Source organism: Helianthus annuus, chromosome 2, assembly GCF_002127325.2.
Source record: "Helianthus annuus cultivar XRQ/B chromosome 2, HanXRQr2.0-SUNRISE, whole genome shotgun sequence".
NCBI lineage: Eukaryota > Viridiplantae > Streptophyta > Magnoliopsida > Asterales > Asteraceae > Helianthus > Helianthus annuus.
Window position 1 is genome coordinate 113,790,909 of NC_035434.2, and position 18,318 is coordinate 113,809,226.

Sequence of the window (18,318 nt, forward strand, 5' to 3'; positions counted from 1 at the left end):
CAACCTTTTATTTATTCACAACATGTGTTACAGTTGTACGGTACGGCCTGAAAAGTCGGGTGTCACACTACCGAGCTCATGCAATTTCTTAATTGTGTTTTATGTAAAGAGGGGCGCACCAATTTTTCCGGCCGTTCATTGTATTTCGCTTTCATCGACACATCCTTAGCGCTGTTATCCAAAACCTCTACCTTGTTGTCCCTCAAATTGAAACATACACAGTAGAAATGATCGTCGTGTAAGACTGGTACAAAGATGAGCGACTTGTCAGGTATCTTCTTCACATCAGCACATAATATGACCTTATTTTCTCACTTTTCTTGTAATCTTTTTCATTCTGCATTTAAAGTGATTGTGTGAGATAATATTACAAATCCAGTAAACTTTCATTACAATGTCATTATGATCATACTTACCAACATATTCACTGAACATAACAGGCGTGCGATGCTTCCCTTTTGCCTGAAAATTTCTTCATAGTTCAACAAATCTGCCCATGCGCTTATTACTAATATATGCAGTTCCATTCCCGGCATCAACGATTCTAGCGGAGACCTCATCACCGGCACACCTCTGGTAGTCTTAAAAATAGTATCCCTAACAAATACAAAACATGTCTTAAACAATGTGTTATAATAATTTCAAACCAATCAGTTATAATTATTGTGTTTTAACATCGTTTTTAAACGTTGGTAATATAAATTAAAAAAACATTACATACCACATTAAACCCCAGGCCGAAAACATGTATGAGCTGACCGACACCTCAGCGTTGTCAAGCTTCGACCTAAGCTCTACCGCCCGCTTCATGTATGGAGACCTTAGAGCGTCGGTCAACTCTGTTTGTCTTTGCGGCCTTACTTTCTGCTTTCCAAGGTCCAACTCCTGTATAACTTGCCCCCTTCAAGTCGAAAATTCATATTCCTCGACCGTTTTTTGGGAGATCGGTGTGACAACGAGTGGGGGCTGCTCGACAACTTCAACAAGCTGAGTCGGCGGTGTGGTTGTCTTATCAACGGTCTTAACCAGCTCTTCGACAAATGAAGGTGTCAACTGCGACAACAATGACAGTTCCACATTCTCCTAATTTGTCTCCTTTTCTGGTGTTTTATCGGTAGGAGTATGTGGTTGTCCACTCGTCATACATGTGGTGGACGCAACCTTTTTCAGCATTTCAGTCCACATCATGTGTTTCTCTTTTATTTTCTCACTTTCGGGGTAGAACTGAAACCCCTCCATAAAATGGTTGTTTATCCTTTTCACACGTTCGTCAAACTGATTTAAGAACACTTCCAACATTCCCGCATGCACCTGAATTACATCAAGCAACAACATGAGAATTGTGTCACATTACATAACATTGTGTTCTAGTTTAGAGTTTAACAAATACTTTGGATTTTTAAACACTCTGAATGTGTTTTAAGGTGTTGTCTATGTCACATTACATAAGATTGTGTTTTAAGGGTTACCTTGTGTTTTTAAGGTGTTTTACCTTGTGTTTTAGAACAGATTGTGTTTTAACATACATAAGTCTAAGTTGTGATCAAGACTATGTTTTAAACATTCTGAATGTGTTTAAAGGTGTTCACATATACATCATAATGTATTTTATAGCATGTTGTGGTCTAGTTTAGAGTTTAACAAATCCATTTCATTTTAAAACACTCTGAAATGTGCTTTAAGTTGTTGTCTATGTCACATTACATAAGATTGTGTTTTAAGGGTTACCTTGTGCTTTAAGGTGTTTTACCTTGAGTTTTATAACAAATTGTGTTTTAGCATACATAAGTCTAAGTTGTGTATTAAGACTATGTTTTAACATGTATTAAAACACTCTAAAAGTACCTCGTCACTCTGGCTCGCTTGTGGTGTCGACCCATATTGAGATACCATGGGTATTGATGTGTGTAAAATGCAACATATAAATTACATCAAATGAGGCATAAAACTAACCCTTTTTAAGTACTAATGTTGGAAAAAGTATGTTTTTGTCTTCCTTTTGTATTTTCAGGATTAAATGAGCTCAAATTAACAAAAGAAGCAAAAAGACAGCTAAATCTAGCATAATTACAAGAAAAGGAACAAAAGTGGATTGCCCGACCCCTCAACAGCATCCTCCCAAGCAAAACGGAGAAGGCAGAAGACTGAACACACCCCGTGCTCAGCGAGCACGGGGCCGTGCCCAAGAAGCAGCAGAAAAGACAAACCTGTAGAAGCTTCTATTGCTCACCACGGGGCCGTGCCAAGTGAACACGGGGGCGTGCCCAAAGTACTGCAGGCGCATTAATTGTAATTGCGAATTACAATTAATGAAGAGAGATAGTGTCAGACAGGCACGAGGCCGTGCCCAGCGGACACGGGGCCGTGCCCAGACCTCTGTTCAGCCTATAAATAAGAGTGCTTGGCTTCATTGCAACTCATCCCTTGGCACACCACCTCTCTCACACTTCATCCACCACCCACCACCATCACAACACCATCATCCACCACCATCATCCATTGTCCATCATAGAGTGTGTGAGTCATCTCGGGATCCAAGATTGATCGTAAGAGTTCTTGACAATCAAGGCCATGTTTGCCTAAGTCTCTTACATCACTTGGTGAAGACAAGTGTTTAGTATAATACTTTTTATTTTTAATATTTTGCACTTTTTATTTGGTTTTGTATTAATGACTTTAATAACTAGTTGCTTATGTTGAAGGTGACTTTTCCTTATCGTTTGTCCGTGGTGTCTTGGCATTATTTTACTGTCTATATAAAATAAAAGATTTTTACCATTCATATCTCCACGGTCTATATGGAGGTATGTTGGCTACCTGGTCGGGGGTTAAGGGAACGGTTTGGTAAGGGTCTTGCCCTTGTTCAGCGTTTAGAGGTCCTGCAAGGGACCTGGGTCAATATTAGTAGGATCTCCTTCAATACCCAAAGGTATTGGATGGCGGGGATCCAAACTCTTTAACCCCCTCATAAGTTAACTACTATTAATACTATAACCCGGCTATTTAGGACTGTATCCCTGCTGACTCAGACTACTTAGTCGAGGGTAACGTCACCTCCAAAAGAGGGGCCTACCTTAATTTGCATTAATAACTTAATTCATTATCTTTCAATAATCCGACCCTTTAGGATTGTATCCTTGCTGACTCAAACTACTGGGTTGAGGGTAACGTCGCTTTCAAAAGAGGGGCCTACTACAATAACTAAGATAATCTCTTAAACAAGTGCAAAAGTGCGAAAATAATCAAAGGTTATACTAATACACGAGTCGGATCCAAGTGATTCATCTTGTCTATCTGTTTTTTTTTTATTTTATTTTTTTTTAGCATTTAGTTAGTTTTATTTTTTTAGTTTAAAAATCTTTTTCTAACATTTTGATTTGATTAGACGTTTAGGATAAACCGGTACTAAAAGCTCTTGTGTCCTTGGACGACCTCGGTATCTTACCAACACTATACTACGTCCACGATGGGTGCACTTGCCCATATGTGTGTTTAGTGTTAGTAAATATCGTGTTTTATAAATTTAAAACTTGGCTAAAAAGTGTAAAAAGGGCTTAAAATATATACTAAAAATATATTACACTACACGCACATCAAGTTTTTGGCGCCGTTGCCGGGGACACATGGATTTTAAGAAAGTTAGGAATCAACGGCCTAATCATTTTTTTATTTTCTTTTTAATTTTTTAGGATTCTCTTAGTTTTTCAGCTTCTGCAGAGCTCAGCACGGGTCTTGCCTGCTGAACACGCCCCCGTGCTCAATCATTGGAACTAGCAATCTTGTTTTAAGTCAGACAGTAAGCTGAACACGGGGCCGTGCTCACTCAACACGCCCCCGTGCCCAAGATTCAGTTACTGAAAACAGAACCGTTAGATCCCGGCGGTTGGTAATTTCTGACACAAACATGAGTGATGGTAATTCTTTTTACTTTCGGCACTCTTATGGTACGTGGTGTCAATTATGTGGAGGCAAACATAAAGAATTAGAAAGTTACTTTCTAAATTATAAGCCCCACTATATAGACCCACCGTCTCCCTATAACCTTAAGAGGGGGGAAAGTAAAAATAATCACTATCTCTCCCTCGAATGCGCCCAGCCAGATATTCTAGGAGAAATGCTCCTTGACGAGTTATTTCAACTAGAAAATCTAATTTTAAATTGGTTAAAAGAGCTTAGGAAGGATTTCACTAATCCATCCCAAGGCGACGACCATGAAGAAATGTTGGGGTCGCATTCCAACAACCTAGTTGCTCCCAAAAATACCTTCAGTTCTAGCGAAGACTTGGACGATAGTCGTCCCTGTGCCGATTGTGCCGTGAAGGACTCTCCATCGACTTCGTTCGGTGCATACATAGACCTGAGCGATTTGGCATATACCTTCTTTAACGAGAGCCCGGGAAAGGGTTGGACTTGTCCACCTAGAATAAAAATAGGAATTACCCTCACCGACAACCTCTTGCGTTCTCGCCTTAGTCTAGGACAATTAAGGTATCTTAGGCACTTTGGGGTTGTTCCAACCAGTAAGGAACCACCCGATATAAATAAGTTCCTTAGAAATTGAAGAAACTCCATAAGACAGCTTCCAGACACGGGGCCGTGTCCAGGTCAGCACGCCCCCGTGCCCACCTAAAAGATTCTCTGCTGATTTCGTTAGAATACGGACAAAATGTGTCAGGAATTTAACTGCACACGGGGCCGTGTCCAACCAACACGGGGCCGTGCCCAGTGCACTATCGTTTTCTTTAAATGCAGCCTGATTCCTGCTCATTTTTTACCACTTCAAAAGACAGAGATTCCTGGGATCTTCACTCATACTATCCTAGGTAAGTTCTAAAAGAAGGTTCCAAAGAACCCTCTTGTCTTTTCCACTTCTATTCATTGCCTTCTCTTTCAATTTTTCATAACATCTCCTCCACTAAAGCTTGGAAACTCCATGATTCCAGCCTTTGGTGTGAAGTTTGTAAGGTTGTTATCCAAGGGATCTTACTCAAAGTAAGTTATATAACTTTGTTTTAAATTATCTGTGCTTAAAACTCGAATAAAAACCATAAAAATAATTTAAAACTCCAAGATTGCTTGATCTCAAAACCTGCAGACAACTGGACACGGGGCCGTACTCAGTGAGCACGGGACCGTGTCCGATGTTCTGTTTCATAAAAATTGAACTCTTGATGTGCGTGTAGTGTAATATATTTTTGATGTATATTTTAAGCCCTTTTTACACTTTTAGCCAAGTTTTAAATTTATAAAACACGATATTTACTAACACTATACACACATATGGGCAAGTGCACCCATCGTTGACGTAGTATAGTGTTGGTAAGATACCGAGGTCGTCCAAGGACACAAGAGCTTTTAGTACCGGTTTATCCTCAACGTCTAATCAAATCAAAATGTTAGAAAAGGTTTTAAACTAAGAAAATAAAAACTAACTAAATGCTGAAAAATAAAAATAAAATAAAAACAGATAGACAATATGAATCACTTGGATCCGACTCGTGTATTAGTATAACCTTTGATTATTTTCGCACTTTTGCACTTGTTTAAGAGATTATCTTAGTTATTGTAGTAGGCCCCTCTTTTGAAGGCGACGTTACCCTCAACCCAGTAGTTTGAGTCAGCAAGGATACAATCCTAAAGGGTTGGATTATTGGAAGATAATGAATTAAGTTATTAATGCAAATTATGGTAGGCCCCGCTTTTGGCGGTGACGTTACCCTCGACTAAGTAGTCTGAGTCAGCAGGGATACACTCCTAAATAGCCGGGTTATAGTATTAATAGTAGTTAACTTATGAGAGGGTCAAAGAGTTTGGATCCCCGCCATCCAATACCTATGGGCATTGAAGGAGATCCTACTAAATTGACCCAGGTCCCTTGCAGGACCTCTAAACGCTGAACAAGGGCAAGACCCTTACCAAACCGTTCCCTTAACCCCCGACCAGGTAGCCAACATACCTCTATATAGACCGTGGAGATATGAATGGTGAAAATCTTCTATTTTATATAGACAGTAAAATAATGCCAAGACACCACGGACAAACGATAAGGAAAGATCACCTTCAACATAAGCAACTAGTTATTAAAGTCATTAATACAAAACCAAATAAAAAGTGCAAAAGATTATAAATAAAAAGTATTATACTAAACACTTGTCTTCACCAAGTGATGTAAGAGACTTAGGCAAACATGGCCTTGATTGTCAAGAACTCTTACGATCAATCTTGGATCCTGAGACGACTCACACACTCTATGATGGACAATGGATGATGGTGATGGATGATGGTGTTATGGTGGTGGTGGGTGGTGGATGAAGTGTGAGAGAAATGGTGTGCCAAGGGATGAGTTGCAATGAAACCAAGCACTCCTATTTATAGGCTGAACAGATGGCTGGGCACGGCACCGTGTCCGCTGGGCACGGCCCCGTGCCTGTCTGACACTCTCTCTCTTCATTAATTGTAATTCGCAATTACAATTAATGCGCCTGTTGTACTTTCGCCACGCCCCCGTGTCCGCTGGACACGGCCCCGTAGTGGGCAATAGAAGCTTCTATAGGTTTGTCTTTTCTGCTGCTTCTTCGGCACGGCCCCATGCTGGCTGAGCACAGGGCGTGTTCAGTCTTCTGCCTTCTCTATTTCGCTTGAGAGGATGCTGTTGAGGGGTCGGGCAATCCAATTATGTTCCTATTCTTTTATATATGTTAGATTTAGCTGTCTTTTTGCTTCTTTTGTGAATTTGAGCTCATTTAATCCTGAAAATACAAAAGGAAGACAAAAACACACTTTTTCCAACATTAGTACTAAAAAGGGTTAGTTTTATGCCTCATTTGATGTAATTTATATGTTGCATTTTACACACATCAAATACCCCCACACTTGAACTTTTGCTTGCCCTCAAGCAAAACTCTTTAATATGTGGCTTACACTCCCAAATGGAATGGGTAGAAGAGAAGGTTTTGGCTTGTCATAGAGTGTCGGAAATCCAAGATTTTTTTGGGTTTTATTTTTATTTATTTACAATCCTGTTCGTTATGATTTATTTAGAACGTTTCATAGGATAAATTACTTATTTGGGCATAACATGCTTTTTTAAAATTCCATTTTTATACAAGTTCACATACCTCACTGGAGAAATCACTCACACTCGGCCGAAGGTGTATTTTTTTAGTGAATCACTCGAGAGCGGCATGGAACTTATTCCTACCATAAGCTTGCCAAGCAATCAATCCTCCTCCTTTTTAACTCGTTACCTTTGTAAATATCAAGAGGACTTTTTGGGTAAAGGCTTGGGCTAAAGGTGGGTGAATGAGTTAGTGGTTAGTAGAAAAGGGCGAAAAGCGTAAAAAGCGTCGGTTTTCGTAAAACACTTTGTTTTAGTGACTTTATTTTTGAAGTATTTCTTCAAACAAGCTTTTGTTTTAAGAGCTTTGTTTGTATATTTCTAACTTCATCATCATTTTTTTTTCAGTCACACGAAAACCGAGCTTGTTACTAAAATAAAAAATAAAAAGTAAAAAGGGTTTTTAGGGTAAAGAAATGAAAGGTTTAGGCTCAAAGGGGTTAACTAGGGGGATTTTAGGTAGGTGGTAAAAAAATGAAAAATAATGGTGTAGAAAGAAAAAGGGTTAGTCCTAATGCCTCCATCATTTACTTACTTGGGTTTAAGTTGGTAAGGACCGGGATTGAATCGTCGTGGCAAGTTCTAGAGTCGTAAGAACCAAGCGGCTATTCACACAAGAAAAGAAAAATGAGCATTTAGTCTAAAGATGTGTATTTGTATGCTCAATAAAGGCTCAAAACTCACTTTTTGTGGGAATGGGGTTTTCTATGTGATCAAGTATATATAATCAAATTTTAACTAAGCTTGTCATGCCCGTTTCATAATTTTCTTATGTTGGTTCTTTTTATCACAACGCTCTTGATTGTAAATTTATAAAGATATTACCTTATTAATCTTAGAATTCCTAACTTAAACTTTAGACAAGTAAAAAAATGGAAATTTTTTTTTTTTGAAAAAAATTTGGGGTGATTAGCGGTTCCAATAGAGTTTTGTGTAAGGCTTATTATTAGGACTTGCAAAATTTCAAGGTTTTAGCATCCCCCCCCCCCCACACACTTAAATTACACATTGTCCTCAAAGTGTCCCAAAAATAAATTTTTAGGTTGATTAGATGTGTAATATAGTGTTAAAAGCAAAGATTTATGTTACTGTTTGTCTGGACACGGCCCCGTGGGGACCGGACACGGCCCCGTGTTCAGGTGCCAGTAACGAAAATTAAAGAAAAGAAACAGAAGCCTGGACACGGGGGCGTGTCTGGTGAACACGGCCCGTGTCTAGTTACCTGAACTGGGCATTTTTCTGCAGGGGGTGCAGCACGGGGCCGTGTTGGTTGGACACGGCCCGTGTTGAACCTTCTGTATCGGAGAAATTGATGTCGGGTTGCCTTGTTCTTGTGCATGGGGCCATGTTTCTCGTTTCCCTTTTCATCCTCTACCACCATAAGTGTGTTTTATTCATTATGGACCATTCAAACTTTAAAACCATCATTTCATTGAAATCATAGAGAGATCTTACATAATATTCCTAAAATAAGATAAAATAAAAACTTAACTAAATAGGTCAGGAGGTACACGAGGTTATCATAAAGAGTTCTACTTTTTTTTAAGAAAATTTCGAGAATAGTTTCCCGATATAGTATGACTTTCGGCCGAAGGTTTTCTTCCCTAAATGTTGTTTAAAGCCATTCTTCTATCTCCCTCGGAAGGAAGAAGGCGGCTTCATTTTCCTCAGTAATTTGTGGCTGATGGGGAACATTCACCGGGACTCCTTGCACCACCCTTTACGGAGGCTCTTGGTGCATGGCGTACCACTCGGCCGGAATGATGACCTCGGGCACCACGTTCCATGCCCTTTGGGTTATTATAGGTAGCAAAGGCGGGGAGGCGAGAAGGTTTAACCTCTGGTGCAAGAGGTTTACCTCTGGGAGACAACCCTCCAGCCCCACTGTTAGATGGTTGATACGGTCGACCAATGCTTCCTCCACTCCCGTCATTTCATCAATAGCCTCCCTTAGGGCGTAAACATAGTTTACAAGAGAGTCTTCTGCCGTTGATGATCTCCTCCCTTGTCGGTTATTTCTTGAAGATGTTCTGCTTGTTCTGCTTGCCATTTTCTGAGAAAGAAACCGAAGAAAGCTAAATTTTTACGAAATAGTGCCTCGGACACGGCCCCGTGCTTGCTGAGCACGGCCCCGTGGCCACTTGTCTGCAGGATTTTAGGCAAAGGAGTCTTGGAGTTTTAAATTATTTTCATGATTTTCAGCTGGGTTTTAGCATAGATAATTTAAAACAAAGTTATACAACTAACTTTAAACAAGAATCCTTAGCATATAATCTTACAAACTCCACATAGAAGGTTGGAATCATGGAGTTTCCAAGCTTCCATGGAGGAAATGTTGAAAAAATTTGGAAGAAGAGGAAATGAATAAAAGTGGAAGGGACAAGATGGTCCTTGGGAACCTTCTTTTAGCACTTACCTAGGATGGTATGAGTGAAGATCCCAGGAATCTCTGTCTTTTTGTTGGTGCAGTCATCTGTCGTCTTCGTCTTATGTCGAGTCCGGGTTGCGTTGCGAATCTGATTAAGCATGATGTCATCATGTTTAATGATGACATCATACTTATGACATCATCATAATATGTCATCATCTTTGAAATAAGTAAACGACAACAATCAAATTGGTTTTGTAATTGTTAAAGTGACCATTTGATGATTGGACCATATGAGGGTCCCATGAAGTGCTTTCATTGAGAGGTCCAATGAAATGATTCCATTTGATGGTTCAATCAAGAGTTCACGTGAAGATAAAATCACAACAAAGAGGTTCGCTTTTACGGCAACTTGGAGGTTCGCTTTTGCGGTTAACAGGGAGGTTCGCTTTTTAGGAAGTTAAGGGTTCGCTTATATTGTCATACATGTGGTTCGCTTATGTGGTTTGTCACTTCGAGCGAACCGGCTTTAGTATAAATAGGTAGAATGTCATTTCATTTGTAACATTGTTCAAATCTAATACCGAGGAATTTCCTGAAGTATCATCTGATTTTTGGAACATGGAAGAGAAATTTTACAATGCTCTTGCTACACCGGTTGATACAGTTTCAGCTGCGTTATTGAAGAAATCATTTGATACATTTGTGGCTTTTGAAGATGAAACAACAAAGCAGACAATTGATAGATATTGTCATCTGGTATTGGAAATGGGTAGATTGGACATTAAGAAAGAGGATGATGAGTGGGTCGATAAGCTAGCTGAGGCTTTACCCCAACAGAAGTGGGGAACTTATCTGTTGATTGTAAAACACATGAGGAAGTCTCAAGATATGAATCTGGCACAGTTTATTCAGAAAGTTGAAGAGCATGAGTTGGATATCCAGAAAAAAGCAAAAGTTGAAGAAAGTTCAACAAAGGAAGCTGAAGGACAGAAAGCTGAAAAAGAATCTGATGAACCAGTGACTGAGAAAGAAGTTGAAAAATTAGTGGATGTCGAGAAACTTGTTGAAGTTGAAAAGATTGTCGAAACAGAAAAGATTGTCGAAGTCGAAAAGATAGTTGAAAAGGTGGTCGAAGTCACAAAGCCTTGTGAGGAATGTTCAGAATCTTGCAAAGAATGTGATGAGAAAGACAAAAAGATTACTGAGTTGGAGAAAATGAACGAAGATTTATTGTCTGATGTGAAGTATGTTAAAGAGTCATACGATGTACTGAACAGGACAGTTGACAGTTTGAAAAGAGCAAATGCAGAATTTGAAAAAGCAAATGACAAGATGAGTGCAACTTTGATGACAAAGCAAAGTGTCATTAATGATTATATCGAAGATTGTGCTAACTTGAAGAAGGAGTTGGAACTTGAGAAGATCGAGAGTGAAAGGATCAACCGATTACTTTTGAGTTATACTACTTGTGATTATCTGATTGATCGTGTTTATCCTAGTGTCGCAGGTCTTGAAGCTTTCAAGAAGAAAGAAAAAGAAGAGGATACTGGTAAGAAACCAAGTGTCAAGTATAACAGATGTCCGCCTCCTATCTTTGAGAGTTATTCCCTCAGGAAACCAAATGAGGAACAAGTAGACAAGGCTCTAAACATCAAATTAAAGTCTGAAATCACTGATGAATTACCAGACAATATTGATGTTACATTCACAGCGTCTGACACTGATCATGAGTCTGAGTTAGTCAAAAGAGTTGTCGATCAGGTGTTGGATATGGATGAAGAGTCAAAGTCAGAGTCTAAGTCAGATAGTTTGAGTTCGTCTGAGAAAAGTCCGAGTTCACCGGTTAAGAGGGTTTATAATAAAGAATTCTTGTTATCAAAGAATAATTTGAATGACGAAATGTTTAAGGTTGCTTATACCTTGAATAATTCGGACAAATTATTTTCTGATGAGGAATTCCCAATAAGAAGTGTCAAAACTGAAATGATTAAACAGGTTTTCAAATTAACCGAAATTAATATTTCTGAAATAAAAGATTTAAATCTTGCTGAAAAACCTAAAAAGTACACTTCAAGAGTTCAACAGAGATTGAACAAGAAAAAAGGTTATGATTATGGTTCAGGTTATCGAAAGAAACCAAACCATAATGGTAATCTCAAAAAGAAAGGTCTTGGTTTCAATTCTTCAGAAAATTATAAAAATCAGAAAACTTATAAACCAAAAACAAAATTTGTTTCAGGAGGAAGTTCAGAGGATGAACAGAAGAAACCATTCTGGAAGCAGTTGAATCAAGAGTTTCTTGCTGAAGTAAGGAAGAATGTGAGAAAATCTGCTCAAAGAGTTGACAGAAGAACCTGTTTCAAATGTCAAGAAGTTGGACACATAGCATGGAATTGCCCCAAGACCAACTACCAAAAACAGGGAGTTTCTTCTAACTCTGTTTTGAGAAAAACTTGTGTTGATAAGAAAGAACAACCTGTGAAAAATGTTAAAAAGTTTGAAAATTCTACTTCTGAGGAAGGAGAAAGTTCAAAACGTTTTTACAAAAGAAGAGGTGATTTAAGTAAACAAAAATGGGTTGTTAAATCTGAAGGTAATTCTGACAATGAATCTGATTCCATAAAATCAGAGGAGTCACTGGTTGATAAAAATATTGTGAATTCCGTTCTAGTGGTGAACGATGAGAATTTTCCGAAATTGTCAAAAGAAAATTTGATGAAGAAAGTTGGAAAGGTTGAGATCTCAAATCAATTCTTCGCTGATAAAGGAGAATTTGATGTTGAGAAGGCTTTCAACGGGAAAGTCAAGCACATTTGTGGGAAGATGGTTGATAAGAAGGTAAAGGGTGCTAAAGAATTTTATAAATCAAAATGTTGGTGGGACAGATGTGTTCCAAAGTCACCCAAGGCTGGTGAGGCCTGGGTGGACATTATGTTTGAGTAAAACACCGGACTTGCCGGAGATCCCAAGTTGGTAATCGTGGATCAGGAATCGGCATCTTTCATGTTTAATTAGGATGATTTGAAAGTGTTTGTAATTGTCAAAATTTTTACAGGTTAAAGGACTATGCCGGAGCTTCCAGGTTGGTAAGCGAGGAGCGGTATCGGCATCTTTCTTGAGGAATTTACTACGGTAATGTCAATCATGCAAATGGTAAAAAAGGTTTGTTTGTGTTTGTTTACAAGTGGTTAGTAGATTTGATTGTGCATAACTTGTGCATATGGTAAATCAAGGACATTAATTTGTACTTGCATTTTCCTACAAGTGATTGAGACAAGATGATGAACCGCATCCCCGAACTTAGTATTGATATACTTACAAGTGGTAAAATCAACCAAACTTATTTTCCGGAAAAATCATTTTGAATTAAAACAAACTTAAGTGTTTTGAAATCTAAATGAGAAAATAGTTTGTTGATAGGGGGAGTTCTGATTGTTTATGCCAAGTGAATGGCGAATTGATGCGATTTGATATCGGTTGTCATGTTTCTGTACAGTTTGTTTTCAATTTTCGTTAATGTGTTTGTATTTTAGGGGGAGTAGAAAATTTTCAGAAAATCCATCAGAAAATCCAAAAACATTAGAAAATTTGAAAAACACAAAAACATGATAAAAACCAAAAATGAGTTTGCTGTGTAAAAGAGGAAATGATAGTACATCAGCGGGCTATCACAACATGCTAAAGAATTGGAAAGTTTAAAAGTGATAAACAATCTTACTATGGATATGTCAGTAGGTTTTCGCACATTTAGTAAACTGTGACGAGATATAAACCTAAATTTCAAACTTGCTTGTTCTGTGGGTTAACTAAACTGCTTGGATATATAGGTAACCCCTGAAATCTTGTTTGAAAGGTCCCTTATTCTGAGATACTAGGTCTTTATGCTCAGTGATATCTGGGGTATTATCCCGGGACTTCTGCTGTATGAAAGTACTGACCTAGTCCCCGGATAATACTTTCTGCAAATGCTTGAAAAAGCGCCACCCTCAGCAAATCGATGAAACAATAAAATTGATAGTCATTGCTGTTGTAAAAAAGATCCTCTAAAGGGGACCCACCAAAAGTCGAGCCGTCATCTCTCTGCTGAACGGAAGTTCTGACCTGAGCTCTCACGGTTTCGCACCTAACCCCTTACAGATATCATCTGTGGTATATTCACCTGTAAGACTGAATATTGGGATCTGGATACGGGAGTATATTGAAGTAGTGGGACACACGGATAAGTTTAAGTGCTTTAAACATTAATATCGTATCTCGGATCAGTTGAACTTTGTGTGAAAATTTAAGTGGATCAGTATACTGACAATCTAGGTAAATTGTTTAGAACTTAAAATGAAATGAAGCTTAACGGTGTTGGTGATTTGTCTCATAAGCTGATATGATCCTCTTACACAAACTCACAAAAATATTGTCTGTAAATATTTCTTTACTGAATTTTATTTCTCTTATGTCAAAAATCCAAAAAGATTTTCAGTGTGTTTTAGCATAAATTTTTGAAAAATACAAAAAGATTTTCGACAACTGATATTGAAAAGTTGATTTTCAAAATTCTGAGTGCTAAACATGATGAACAGATGGTTTGGGAGAGTGTGTTGGTTTGAAAATAAAAATGATATATCTTCAAGTGGTTCTTCAAAGATTAACATTGTAAAATCATTCATTGATTGTATAATTTCTGCAAATGACTCATTAATTTTTTACAAGTTATCATCAGGAAATTTATTTTTGGGTAGAGGATGTGCAGGTTTCGAAGTGTTAGAAAACCAGGTTCCGATACCTGAAGACTTTGTGATTACAACATGCCAGACAGCGATCCCAGCATATCGAAAGGGGGAGTCTGAAGACATCTGAGTAGAGATTGTTCGTGGGGAGTCTGTTAATGATGATGTAAAGAGAAGAGAAAGATTTGAGGATGCTTACACTGTGAGAAAGACTGAAGTCGTTGAAGACTCGACACTTAAGACTCGTCAACATCTGAGGGGGAGTCTGTTGGTGCAGTCATCTGTCGTCTTCGTCTTATGTCGAGTCCGGGTTGCGTTGCGAATCTGATTAAGCATGATGTCATCATGTTTAATGATGACATCATACTTATGACATCATCATAATATGTCATCATCTTTGAAATAAGTAAACGACAAGAATCAAATTGGTTTTGTAATTGCTAAAGTGACCATTTGATGATTGGACCATATGAGGGTCCCATGAAGTGCTTTCATTGAGAGGTCCAATGAAATGATTCCATTTGATGGTTCAATCAAGAGTTCACGTGAAGATAAAATCACAACAAAGAGGTTCGCTTTTACGGCAACTTGGAGGTTCGCTTTTGCGGTTAACAGGGAGGTTCGCTTTTTAGGAAGTTAAGGGTTCGCTTATATTGTCATACATGTGGTTCGCTTATGTGGTGTGTCACTTCGAGCGATCCGGCTTTAGTATAAATAGGTAGAATGTCATTTCATTTGTAGCGATTCCAGATTTGATACCGAGGTATTTCCGGTGTTCCTTGTAATTGTAAACGCTGTAAAATCAATATACAAGAGGTTTAAAGTGTGATTCAAGCTGTGTACACGTCCGTTTCTTTGTTTCCGCCTCTGAAACGGATCTGAGCTCTTCCGAACGACTCGTTTAGGTCACAATCCGATCCTACACTTTTGAAGTGGTCAAAAATGAGTAGGGATCAGGCTGCATTTAAAGAAAACGACAGCGCACTGGACACGGCCCCGTGTTCGCTGAACACGGCCCCGTGTTCGCTGAACACGGCCCCGTGTGCAGAGGAAATTCTGACACATTTTGTCCGTATTCTGACAAAATCAGTAGAGAATCTTTAAGATGAGCACGGGGGCATGTTGACCTGGACACGGCCCCGTGTCTGGAAGCTGTCTTATGGAGTTTTGTTTCTTCTAAGGATCTCATTGCTATCGGGTGGTTCCTTACTGGTTGGAACAACCTCAAAGTGCCTAAGATACCTTAATTGTCCTAGACTAAGGCGAGAACGCAAGAGGTTGTCGGTGAGGGTAATTCCTATTTTCATTCTAGGTGGACAAGTCCAATCCTTTCCCGGGCTCTCGTTAAAGAAGGTGTATGCCGAATCGCTCAGGTCTATGTATGCACCGAACGAAGTCGATGAAGAGTCCTTCACGGCACAATCGGCACAGGGACGACTATCGTTCAAGTCTTTGCTAGGTATGAAGGTATTTTTGGGAGCAACGAGGTTGTCGAAATGCGATCCCAACATTTCTTCATGGTCAGTGTCTTGGGGTGGATCAATAAAATCCTTCCTAAGCTCTTTTGACCAATTTAAGATTAGCTCTTCTAGTTGAAATAACTCGTCAAGGAGCATTTCTCCTAGAATATCTGGCTGGGCGCATTCGAGGGAGAGATAGTGATTATTTTTACTTTCGCCCCTCTTAAGGTTATAAGGAATCGGTGGGTCTATGTAGTGGGGCCTATAATTTAGAAAGTAACATTTTACTTCTTCATGTTCGCCTCCACATAATTGACACCACGTACCATAAGAGTGCCGAAAGTAAAAGGAATTACTATCACTCATGTTTATGTCAGAAATTACCAACCGCCGGGATCTAACGGTTCTGTTTTCAGTAAGTGAATCTTGGGCACGGGGGCGTGTTGAGTGAGCACGGCCCCGTGTTCAGCTTACTGTCTGACTTAAAACAGGATTGCCAGTTCCAATTATTGAGCACGGGGGCGTGTTCAGCGGGCACGTCCCGTGCTGAGCTCTGCAGAAGCTGAAAAACTAAGAAAATCCTAAAAATTAAAAAGAAAAAATAAAAAGATGATTAGGCCGTTGATTTTAAGCTTTCTTAAAATCCTTGTGTCCCCCGCAACGGCGCCAAAAACTTGATGTGCGTGTAGTATAATATATTTTTGATGTATATTTTAAGCCCTTTTTACACTTTTAGCCAAGTTTTAAATTTATAAAACATGATATTTACTAACACTAAACACACATATGGGCAAGTGCACCCATCGTGGACGTAGTATAGTGTTGGTAAGATACCGAGGTCGTCCAAGGACACAAGAGCTTTTAGTACCAGTTTATCCTCAACGTCTAATCAAATCAAAATGTTAGAAAAGGTTTTTAAACTAAGAAAATAAAAACTAACTAAATGCTGAAAAATAAAAATAAAATAAAAACAGATAGACAAGATGAATCACTTGGATCCGACTCGTGTATTAGTATAACCTTTGATTATTTTCGCACTTTTGCACTTGTTTAAGAGATTATCTTAGTTATTGTAGTAGGCCCCTCTTTTGAAGGCGACGTTACCCTCAACCCAGTAGTTTGAGTCAGCAAGGATACAATCCTAAAGGGTTGGATTATTGGAAGATAATGAATTAAGTTATTAATGCAAATTATGGTAGGCCCCGCTTTTGGCGATGACGTTACCCTCGACTAAGTAGTCTGAGTCAGCAGGGATACAGTCCTAAATAGCCGGGTTATAGTATTAATAGTAGTTAACCTATGAGGGGGTCAAAGAGTTTGGATCCCCGCCATCCAATACCTATGGGCATTGAAGGAGATCCTACTAAATTTGACCCAGGTCCCTTGCAGGACCTCTAAACGCTGAACAAGGGCAAGACCCTTACCAAACCGTTCCCTTAACCCCCGACCAGGTAGCCAACATACCTCCATATAGACTGTGGAGATATGAATGGTGAAAACTCTAGTGCTTCCCTCATGAGTTGTTCGTTGACTTCAGGGTCGTAATGCTGAACTCGAAAGCTAGGTTCTTTTGTTTTATATAGACAGTAAAATAATGCCAAGACACCACGGACAAACGATAAGGAAAGATCACCTTCAACATAAGCAACTAGTTATTAAAGTCATTAATACAAAACCAAATAAAAAGTGCAAAAGATTAAAAATAAAACGTATTATACTAAACACTTGTCTTCACCAAGTGATGTAAGAGACTTAGGCAAACATGGCCTTGATTGTCAAGAACTCTTACGATCAATCTTGGATCCCGAGACGACTCACACACTCTATGATGGACAATGGATCATGGGGGTGGATGATGGTGTTATGGTGGTGGTGGGTGGTGGATGAAGTGTGAGAGAGGTGGTGTGCCAAGGGATGAGTTGCAATGAAACCAAGCACTCCTATTTATAGGCTGAACAGAAGGCTGGGCACGGCCCCGTGTCCGCTGGGCACGGCCCCGTGCCTGTCTGACACTCTCTCTCTTCATTAATTGTAATTCGCAATTACAATTAATGCGCCTGCTGTACTTTCGCCACGTCCCCGTGTCCGCTGGACACGGCCCCGTGGTGGGCAATAGAAGCTTCTATAGGTTTGTCTTTTCTGCTGCTTCTTGGGCACGGCCCAGTGCTGGCTGAGCACGGGGCATGTTCAGTCTTCTGCCTTCTCTATTTCGCTTGGGAGGATGCGGTTGAGGGGTCGGGCAATCCACTTATGTTCCTTTTCTTGTATTTATGTTAGATTTAGCTGTCTTTTTGCTTCTTTTGTGAATTTGAGCTCATTTAATCCTGAAAATACAAAAGGAAGACAAAAACACTCTTTTTCCAACATTAGTACTAAAAAAGGGTTAGTTTTATGCCTCATTTGATGTAATTTATATGTTGCATTTTACACACATCAACTCTCTTCGGTCTATTTCCCAGAAATGGCAAGCAGAACTAGCGGAACATCTTCATCAAGAAATAACCGACAGGGGAGGAGATCATCAACGGCAGAAGACTCTCTTGTAAACTATGTTTACGCCCTAAGAGAGGCTATTGATGAAATGACGGGGGTGGAAGAAGCATTGGTCGACCGTATCAACCATCTAACGGTGGGACTGGAGGGATGTCT